Consider the following 11420-nt stretch of genomic DNA (forward strand, 5'->3'; position numbering starts at 1 on the left):
CCTTCTAGAGTGCCATCCATCCTCTGGGGCTGGAAGCGGGTGCACTGTTCGCTTTTTGAAGGCCGAGCAAGCCACAAACACAAGCTATCAGTCTCACAGCAGACATGTACGTCAGGACAATATGAAGAAGACCTTTGAGCAAAAACAGACCCTGTCGGTCACAGTGGAGACAGTCAAGCTAATTTGGAGTGAGAGTAAACTGTCAGAGTTGCATTACAATCCAGAGAAAAATGGAAGTAAATGTGAGAATTTCTTATTACAGTCTTTTTGGCTTCTTAGGGTGTGTTCACACTTGGCAGGTTTGGTTCGATTAAAACGAACCATCTGAACCTCATTCCAAACGAACTCTGGAGGAATACAGAAGGCTCAAGCTGTTTTTTTCTCATCATAGTCGTGATGTTGCCCATCACAGTTCACTACAGGCATCAAAACCACGTCTCCTCACACCAGATCTTCCTTTGTGTGTGTGACGGAGGGATTCCTGCTTTTCCTGTTTTGACTCCTTTACTTATTTTATAAGCTCTTCACAAGCTCTCAGCTGGTCAAAATACCATCATACACTGTAAACCCGAATAAGTTAGCAGAACTAAAAAAATTTAAGGCAATTGATTGCCTCAATTTTTTAAGTTTTGAAATTCAAAGATTAAGTAAGCAGAACTGGCAGATTTTAAGTTTGTACTTAAACATTTCAAGTTAAGAACAATTAAACATTTCAAGTTAAGAACAATTAGTGAACAAATCGCACACCTGCAGGTAATAGGTGCGTAGGATAACAAGACCAATTAGGTAGTTTCAGCAGATAAGGAACTGATGAAGGTCGTGTGACCGAAACGTTGTGTTAATAAATATTCATTTTAATTGCAAGTTAAGATCAATTAAAATCAGAGTACACTATTTCATACATTTAACTTAAAACCTTCATGTAATCTCAATGTGAACACTTAGAATTAACTTATAGTTTTAACAAGCTAGTTTGCTATCATACTATTATGTTATCATCACTTGCTGCATGAGTGCAACAAAATAAAGATTTAATTTGCTCTCCAATCAAGCCGCATGCACCACTTGTCACCATGATGGTAACTATCCTAAAACCAACATTAACAGAAATTCTTCTAAATTAGCATAACAAAACATTAATCAATACTCAATCTCCCACTTAACATTAATCTTGCACAAAAAAACAACAACATTATATTAGGCTTAATTTTAGCATTTACTCTCCCATCCAAGTGCCATCGGCAAAGCATGCTGGGAAATAGACATCCCAGCTGTTTCAGTTAAACTTAAGTTTGTTTAAATTAAAATAAATAATTTCATAAAACTCAAAACAATGAGTTTAAAATATAATTTACTTAAAATAACAATTTACTTAAAATATATCAATTCTGTGAACTTGAAAGAAAAAGAAAGTGCTAAATACTCATAAAAGTTAATTTGACTGAACTAATTAGTTTAATTTAAGTTTGTCCTACTCAAACTAATTAAGTATTTTGAGCGTTAGGGTTTACAGTGTACTGTATGTGGGTTACACACATACAATGAGCGCATTTATCCCAAAACACAGCATTGTTTTGGATGTTCGGTAAGTTCCGTCGTGAAATATACGTAATAAAAGCCGATATAATCAGGTTGTGAACATCCCTATGCCTTGGTGTTAAAATTGCCAATGTGAACGCTAAGTGGACCAGGACTGATTTTTTTTTTTTTTTTTTTTTTTGTCGAACCAAACTACAAGTGTGAATACACCCTTAAAGTGAATTATGTTATCTTCTGTTTGTAGTTAAACAAATGTTGACTTGTGCATAATGAAACCCTTTCTATCAGTGATTAACTAAACACAGTAAATACCTAACAACCATGACATACTACAACAGTACAAACTATACACTTCAACAAACTTGACAGTATTGTGAAATTATTTGACACTACTAATAGCTGATTGTTGTTTGAATAATCACTTAAACATTAGGGTGTTGTGACACAGCAGGCCCCAAGGCAAGGAGTGGTTTAATCTGCCACAAAACACAACCACAAAAGAGGTAGGTGCAGGGTTAACAGAAATAATCTTTTATTTATCCAAGAACATAGGAGGGTCCAAAATTTAACTGGAATTTAAACTGGAACTTCAGGCTCTTCCCAGTCTGGGGTATCCATGGCAGCTTTGTTCCCCATGTATATTTCAACACTAGGCCAACTTAAAGGGGGAAGACAAAACAGAAGAAAGGCAAAGTAGTTATAGAAGACAATGCAAGGTTAACTCTGTCTTGTCTTGTCTTCTTTCTTTCTTTCTTTCTTTCTTTCTTTCTTTCTTTCTTTCTTTCTTTCTTTCTTTCTTTCTTTCTTTCTTTCTTTCTTTCTTTCTTTCTTTCTTTCTTTCTTTCTTTCTTTCTTTCTTTCTTTCTTTCTTTCTTTCTTTCTTTCTTTCTTTCTTTCTTTTACCTATGTTTCAGCACCTCAGAGTCTGTACCCAGGACCACTCAAACTTGACTGAAGCAGAGTTCCCAGTTTTATGATGGCCTCCATTAGGCCATTATTGGTTACAGCTGTGGGTGGTTCCACATTTGGGGGGTGAGCTGGTGAAAGTATTTATGACTTTTCCTAGTTGGGACCTGCTGCTTTGCTCCTGGGCTCCTCTTTCCAATATTGGATTACCACAGTGTGTATTTGAAGTCAATTTTGAAATTGTATTATTATCATATTAATTTCTGTAATTTTATCAAACACAACTGTTTTAGAGCCTGAAAAAACAAACAAACAAAAAAAAACACCACAAACAAATAGTTACAAGATCAGGATTATTACAAAGTAAAATGAAATTGAGGACAAACTATAGAAGCTTGTTTCCGCCCCAGAATAAAACATTTTAAAAGATAATTGCGACTTTTATCTCACATCTCACAATTCTGATATCTTTTCTCACAATTCTGACATCAGAATTGTAAGATATAAACTCGCAATTGTGAGTTATAAAGTCCAATTCTGAATTGCATGTTTATATCTCACAATTCTGACTTTATACCTCCCAATTGCATGTTATAAAGTCAGTATTGCGAGATATAAACATGTAAACATTTTATTTCTCGCAATTGCGAGTTTATATCTCACAGTTCTGACATTATAACACACAATTACGATTTTATATCACGCAATTCTGGCTATATAACTTGAAATTGCGACTTTATATCACAAATCAGAATTGCGAGTTAAAAAAAGGTCCCAATTACCTTTTTCATTTTTCATTTTTTTTATTCTGTGGCCGAAATAAGCTTCCATAATGAACAGATTACCTTCAAAACATTTTTCTTTTCCAGAAACTTAAAAAACCCCCGACTCAAACCAAAGAAGTGTAATTATTTCAAATCTATCCCAAATTCACTCAACTGTGATATTTTTATTAAAATAAAATATTTTTATTTTTATTTTTATTTTTAAATGTCAGTTTAATATTTTATCCAGCAGGAATATCCCTGCAATGCTTCATATAAAACTAGAACTGCCCAATATCCATGCCAGGTTCTGACTACAATTTTAAAAAAACATTATCAGTCAACAGGAAATTAAAGTGGTACTCTTTCACAAACACACACACTGTATGGAAGAAAAGCCAATTACTGTAAATGTATTCCACTTGGCAGATGTCCTAAAGGCTAAACCTAAACTTTTAAAAAATACTGGGAAATGTGGCTGTTTACTACAGTGAAAAAAAAAAAAAAAGCCCTACTTGACTCAATGCCAACACACCTGCCAATATTTGTTAGTGTGAGATTTTATATGTGAGCTCTGAGAAATGCTCCCAGGGGTGGGAGCCGAAATAATGAAGGTTTTAATGTCCTCTCTCTGATCAGCTTGATCAATGGCTGCCCTCCAGCAACCTCACAGCATTATCCGTGAATTAAAGATTATTGTCTCATTTAAAAAAAATCCAGCCTGTTTTCATGGCGCCAAAAGCTTTCATTTTCCCACATGGTTGCCTTTTCCCCAACTGGCCCTCCCTCATTAGAGGAGAATAAAGTCTTTAGACAGTTTTTGCTTCAAATGCAAAAATTACAATAATCAGCATCTAATTTATGCAAGTAATTAAGTCAAAATTATATGCAAACCTTCATGTATCTTATGAGATGCTAATAAAGTGGATGCTTAGCAGATTAAACGCCCAGCAAGACGCTGTGGTCCCATGGTGCTTGTGATAATGGATTAAGAGACACCACGCAGATGAGATCTTGTATTCTCCGATCTCACTTTCCCTTATTCGGTGTTGTTGTCTCATATCCAGTCTTACAGCATACCAAACACAAGTATTTGTTATATACTATTTGGACAATTAAGCCAAACTTAAAAAGTATGACTATCACTGCATTAGATAAACTTAGGTTTCCATCCATCCATCCTCTTTTTTCTTATTTCAGAAATAGCTTATTTAAAATGTTTCATTTTGCTGCAAACCCCAATAACAAATCAACTGCCGCCCACTTGACCTGGCAGGAGGTTCTGCCAACAGCCAGGAGGCTTTAAATGCAGCCTTTCAGAAACACAACAAGCCAACACAACATGTGTGTGTGTGTGTGTGTGTGTGTGTGTGTGTGTGTGTGTGTGTGTGTGTGTGTATGTGTGTGTGTGTGTGTGTGTGTGTGTGTCACACTGTAATGATACGCATCCAGAATGTTGAATTTTAAAATTCTCAGGGATTAGATGCGTCTTCTTAGGTATGCAACAACTTTAGCCAGAGAAAACATTTGAATTATGTATGACTTATTTTGCGTAGATATGAACAGAATTATGACGAACTGCTTTGAGACAAGAAGTTTGAGATCCAAATGCAGTATTTATTAAACAAGGTAATCCAAAGTACAGTCAGGGTCAAACACAGGCAGGCAGTCCATACAAACACAACAAGGCAGGGAACACAGGCAAAAGAGTAATCCATGGAACAGGCAGGAAATCCAAAAACCAGGAGACATGAAACCAGGGAGAATGCTCGGAATTGCAGCGTAACACTAAACAAGACTTCACAGGGAATGAATTTGAAAACCAGGCTATTATTAAACCAGGAGCAGGTCGGAGCAGGCGTCCAGGGCGGAGCAGGCCGAGCAGGCTTCCAGGGAAGAGCAGGTCGGAGCAGGCGTCCAGGGCGGAGCAGGCCGAGCAGGCTTCCAGGGCGGAGCAGGAAAAGAAAGGCATCCAGGGCAGAGCAGGCCGAGAGGGCGTCCAGGGCTGAGAAGGAAAAGAAAGGCGTCCAGGGCAGAGCAGGCCGAGCAGGCGTCCAGGGCTGAGAAGGAAAAGAAAGGCGTCCAGGGCAGAGCAGGCCGAGCAGGCGTCCAGGGCGGAGCAGGAAAAGAAAGGCGTCCAGGGCAGAGCAGGCCGAGCGGGCGTCCAGGGCTGAGAAGGAAAAGAAAGGCGTCCAGGGCAGAGCAGGCCGAGCAGGCGTCCAGGGCTGAGAAGGAAAAGAAAGGCGTCCAGGGCAGAGCAGGCCGAGCAGGCGTCCAGGGCGGAGCAGGAAAAGAAAGGCGTCCAGGGCGGAGCAGGCCAAGCAGGCGTCCAGGGTGGAGCAGGCATCCAGGGCGGAGCAGGAAAAGAAAGGCGTCCAGGGCGGAGCAGGCCAAGCAGGCGTCCAGGGTGGAGCAGGCGTCCAGGGCTGAGAAGGAAAAGAAAGGCGTCCAGGGCAGAGCAGGCCGAGCAGGCGTCCAGGGCGGAGCAGGAAAAGAAAGGCATCCAGGGCGGAGCAGGCCAAGAAGGTGTCCAGGGTGGAGCAGGCGTCCAGGGCAGAGCAGGAAAAGAAAGGCGTCCAGGGTGGAGCAGGCCCTGTCTCAAATGGCACCCTAAGCACTCGTGGTCTTCCTCTGAGTCAGCACTTTCGTGACGTAACGTCGTCGGGAAGAAGTCTGCTGCGGAGCTCACATCAGTTTGGGCTCGGCAAAAGTGCGTATCGAGGGCGCAAATCGACCACATGGGGGGCGCTCGCAAGCACCCTTCTGAGACCTAAAATGACAAATGAGACAATCTACGGTCTCACGGACTTAACGGACACGCGCACACGGCAGCCATTGTAAGTACAGAAGACCGAAAGTGCAGATGAAGTGTGCCATTTGGGACAGGGCCGGAGACACAGGTGTAGAGGTGGCCATCTTGTCCGAAGACACAGGCATGGAGGCGGCCATCTTGACTGAGGACTCTGGAACGGAGGTCATCTTGGCCAAGGATTCACAGGCTGGAGCCACTGTGGGTACTGCCCACACACTCAAAATTGCCATGGTGACTCTGATGAGTGCTGTCTTTTCCAGAACCGACTCAGGCTCGGCAGGCATGACGTGAAGAATCTCTGGTGTAGAAACCTCGGGACAGGAAGGTACTGGAACCACAGCACTAGCGACCATTTTGGCTGGAGATGCTGGTGACCGTGGTGGGCCAAGTTCTGTGGGCACTGGATCTTGGTGTGTGGTGCCCCTCCCCAAAAAAACATTTAGGGGACATGTCCTCCTCAACCTCACCAACCATGAAAGAGGAACCACACAAAAGCAGGGCATAATCCATAAATTCAATGAGGGACCCTCGAGTACCATCACAAATAAGCTTAGTCTGGTAATAATCATTGAGTCCATAACAAAAGAAGACAACAAAAGCATAGTCAGGAAGGCTAGAGAAATTTGCAATGTTTAAGAAGTCCTGGATGTGGTCCTCAAGGGACTGATTACGTTGCCGCAAATGAATGCATTTGCAATTGCATTGCTGGATCCATTGTTGGCGAAGTCTTCTGTTACAATCTGCTCTGAGACAAGAAGGTTGAGATCCAAATGCAGTATTTATTGAACAGGGTAATCCAAAGACATAATTCAAAGTACAGGCAGGGTCAAACACAGGCAGACAGTCCATACAAACAAACACAACAAGTCAGAGAACATGGGCAAAAGAGTAATCCACGGAACAGGCAAGAAATCCAAAAACCAAGAGACATGAAACCAGGGAGAATGCTCAGAATTGCAGTGTAACACTAAACAAGACTTCGCAATGAATGAATGTGAAAACCAGGCTATTATAGTGTAAGTTAATGTGAGTAATGAGTAATGAGACACAGCTGAAAACAATGAGCGCTGACAAGTCCAGGCAGAGAATTATGGGAGATGTAGTTTGTGAGGGAATGACAATATTCTGATGTGGAGTGCCCTCTGGTGGCTCTCAAGGGCACTCCAGCTAGTGACTGTTACAATAATAAAATTAGACATAAGAATCTTGGTATAAGCATTTTTACTTCATGTCTTCAGTGAACTGAGCTCAGATACCATTCATACCTACAAAATAATTATTTTATTTTTATTAATTTCATTTTAATTTATGACTTTGATTAAGTGTGCTATATCATATTTTTTTTAAATACTATTGCATGGACAAAAGTATCTAGGCACTGCTTCTAATTAGTGGAGTTGGCCTTGTCATCCATAACTCACAGATAAATTAATTCAAATGTAGCATTGCCAACTTGGACGAAGAGTAGAAAGTCATGCAGAATAGCCCAAACTAACCCAGCTAACAAAGGTATATTTCAAGAACATTTTGCTAATGTTCCCATTAATAAATGAAAATTGTATTTCGGAATGTACAGTTTGTCTTAAATGTTTTATGCGATCGTTAGCAAAAACATTGGGAGAATGTACCATTTTATAATTTTGCAAATTAGAGGAACAAAAAAAGTAGCAAGTATTAAAGTTTAAAAATATATATAAAAAAATGTATAAATGTTTTGTGCCAACTTTTGAGAATGTTATTAAGGACCATATAACATGGAACAAACATTCTATTAATTAATTAGAAGGGAACCTTGCCAGAATGTTCTGTGAACTTTCCCTGTTAGATGGGATAAAGGCTTTTGTTGGGCCACATGAGCATGAGCATCATATATCATGTGTAGCTAGAGATGCCTCAGTCAGCTGTAGATAATGTTTTTGTGAAATGGAGTCATTTACTAGAAAGTGCCAAAGTGGGCATAGCGTAAACATTATCTGTCCTCATTTGCAACACTCAGTATTGGGTTACAAACTGCCTGTGGAAGAAATGTCAGCACAAAAACTGTTGATTCACTTAGAGAGTCAAGACTTGGGATTCTGTGGTCATGTAGCCACACACAAGCCTAAAATCATTATGTGCCACGGTGAGTGTGGTCTGAAGTGCTGTAAAGCCTGCTTGTTCTCTAGAGTGATCACGCTTCACCTGGCCATCTGGCAGTCTAAGGGACTCATTTAGATTTGGCGGATATTACAACAATGCCTGCCCAGATGCATATAGTGCCAACTTTAACAATATTAGCAGAGGAATAATGATCAAAGACTGAATTCTTGTTTGAATCAACATGCATTTCAAGTCTAGCTACAAATAAAACAATTTTAAAATAAGAAAAAATATCACACTGTGGCTTCATCCAAAATTGCATACCTGCCTACTACAGTATATATAGTAGGTGAAAAACAATATTTGAAAACAGAAGTATGTCAAATTCACATTTGCAGCAGGGCGAAAAGTTCACAGATGTTCTGTTACTTATGGCGAGATCTGATAATTGTTTACTATCCATTGAGGCTACAGGAGAGGATTTATTAATGACTGTGAAGCAACGCAACTGACGCTGGAAGGTCACACGATAATGACAACATGACGAATGTGGTTCAGCAAGATTAAATTCTTGATACAGTACACATTCAGAAAACATTTAATGTACTTTTTAATGGTCACAAAGTAATTACTTTGTAAAAAAAAAAAAAAAAAAAAAATAGAATAATTCAAAAGTTTTTGTTTGCCCATGACTTGAAAAAATTGACTATTAGTTGTCAGCCATGATTCATTTATTCCATGAGTGAAAATGTTGATAGGCTACCCGCACTTGTGGTCTTTGGATTTGTCTACTTACATGAACACTTGCATGAAAACCACAAGTGTGCTTAGAACTTTTAATTACACACTGTTACGAGCCCCTGCTCTTTCTCTTGTTTCTCTTTTATCTTTTTTTTTTCTGAGCATAGTTGCTAATTGGATGGGGGCGGAGCCTGATTATTCCTAACACTGCCTATTTAAGAGCTGCTGGTGGTACTTCACCTCAGGAAAAATGTTGTTGATGGTTTTGGAGTTTGTTTATCTTTTGTACAGGATGGTGAGTTTTTGTTTGTTTTTATGTTTGTTTGTTTAGTTACTTTAGAATAGAGGGAACAAGAGGGAATATCTTGTTTGTTATTTTTATCAGGGGTTAGGAAAGTTTAATCAAGGGCTTCATTATTTGCAGCAGGTGTGCTTGAGCTAGAACACATAAAATATCTGAACTGGCTAGGTTTGTTGGGTGTCACGTTTGACTGCATGTTAGAAATATGGCAAATAAGTCAAAAGAATGGTCCAAAAATCCAAGAGAATATATAATCACCCTTCACAAACAAGGAACAGGATACAAAAAGATAACAAAGGCACTAAATGTTCCTAGAGATACCGTTAGAAGCATAGTTTGCTGAAAGTTCAAAGTTAAAGGAACAGTGGTTACACTACCTGGACAGGGCAGAAAAACAAAGCTATTAATGGCTGCAACCATATTTCTGAGAAGGCAGGTTCAGAAAAACCCTTGAGTGACTGCAAAAGACCCACAGCAAGACTTGGTGGCAACAGGCACAGAGGTTTCAGCTTGCACAGTAGGCGCGTACTAAACCCATGCGGTTTCCATGCCAGAACTCCAAGACTACACCACTACTGACTCAAAAGCACAAGAAAAGTCACCACCAATTTGATCAAAATCATATAAACAAGCCACAGAAGTTTTTGGATTCTGTTCTGTGGAGCAAAAAAAAAAAAAAAAAAACTGGAACTTTTCATCCCTATGAATCAGCAGTATGTCTGGAGGAAGAAGAATGAAGCATATGTTGAAAAGAACACTCTGTCTACAGTTAAGCATGGTGGGGCTCAGTGATGCTCTGCGGCTGCTTTGCATCCTTTGGCACTGGAAACCTGCAGCGTTTGGAAGGCAAAATGGATTCATTTAAGTATCAGGAAATTCTAGAAGAAAACTTCACGCCGTCAGTGAGGAAGCTGAAGTTTGGTTCCTTTGGTTCCCATTGGACCTTCCAACAGGACAATGATCCCAAGCATTCCTCAAATTCCACCAAGGCTTGTTTGCAGAAGAAGTCCTAGAAGATTCTACAGTGGCCATCACAGTCACCTGACTTGAACCTCATAGAGAATCTCTGGTGGGATTTGAAGAAGACAGTTGCAGCACGCAAACCCAAGAATATTACAGAACTGGAGGCCATTGTTCATGAGGAATGGACTAAGATTCCTCAGAAATGCTGGCAGAAATTGGTGTCTGGTTGTTGGCTACATCTCGTTTGCCGCAGGTCATAACAGCAAAAGAATGAATGAATAGAATGAGGCATTTATATAGCGCTTTCATATGTACTACTGTACACCCAAAGCGCTTTACAATCATATCAGGGGTCTCTCCTCAACCACCACCAGTGTGCAGCATCCACTTGGATGATGCGACGGCAGCCACAGAACAACGGCGCCAGTGCGCTCACCACACACCAGCTATAGGTGGAGAGGAATGGACTAAGGGTGTTCTAAAGATGCTTGCCGTGAAGGGGTTGAATAATTTTGATTATAACTGTATAATCCTGCCCTAAATTCATGCAATTTGTTGACAGGACCAGAGTGCCGCTTTAAACCAATCCACTTACTCATGGCATATTATATTTTAACATCATAAAGTTTACACACTTCACATTGTAAGTAATTTCAAATGTATTTGTCTTCCTAAACAACCAATCAACAAATACAACATTTATACTGACATCTACTGATGTGGATGAATGATGTTTTGTTTACTTAGACAAATGGTAAGATGTGGATCATTTGTATAATAAAACATCATTCATCCACATCAGTAGATGTCAGTATAAATGTTGTATACAAATGTTGGATCATTTGTATAATAAAACATCATTTTCTATGCCATGTCTTCTATCTGAATGAGTGGACATCTATTAAATATTCTATTCATTTCTGTAGGTGTGAACACAAGTCACAAGACAGTCTCTGTAGTGAAAGTCAAATGAGGTTACTGCGGTATACTCTCATATTCCTTTTAAACTTCAATAACAATTAATTTGCACCTGCATTCCTCATTAAACATGTCTCCAGATCAAAGATGTAATTCACACGTGCTGGGAAAACTTTGTGACTTCCAGCTACACAGAACTCTCTGTTCTGTCTCCAAGGACACAGCTCATGACTCACAGCTTTTAACAATGCATGTTGAGAGTTTTAGGGTCAACCAGCGAGGTTCTGTCGAGAGGCAGAGGGGATGTAGACATCATCAAGTGCTTTTTACAGCAGCCTTGCAAATAGCCCTGTCATAGTTTGAGCAAATGTGACAGGAGGAAGTATAGTGACTTCTA

Source organism: Scardinius erythrophthalmus (genome assembly GCF_964197995.2).
Source record: "Scardinius erythrophthalmus genome assembly, chromosome: 9".
Taxonomy (NCBI): Eukaryota; Metazoa; Chordata; class Actinopteri; order Cypriniformes; family Leuciscidae; genus Scardinius; species Scardinius erythrophthalmus.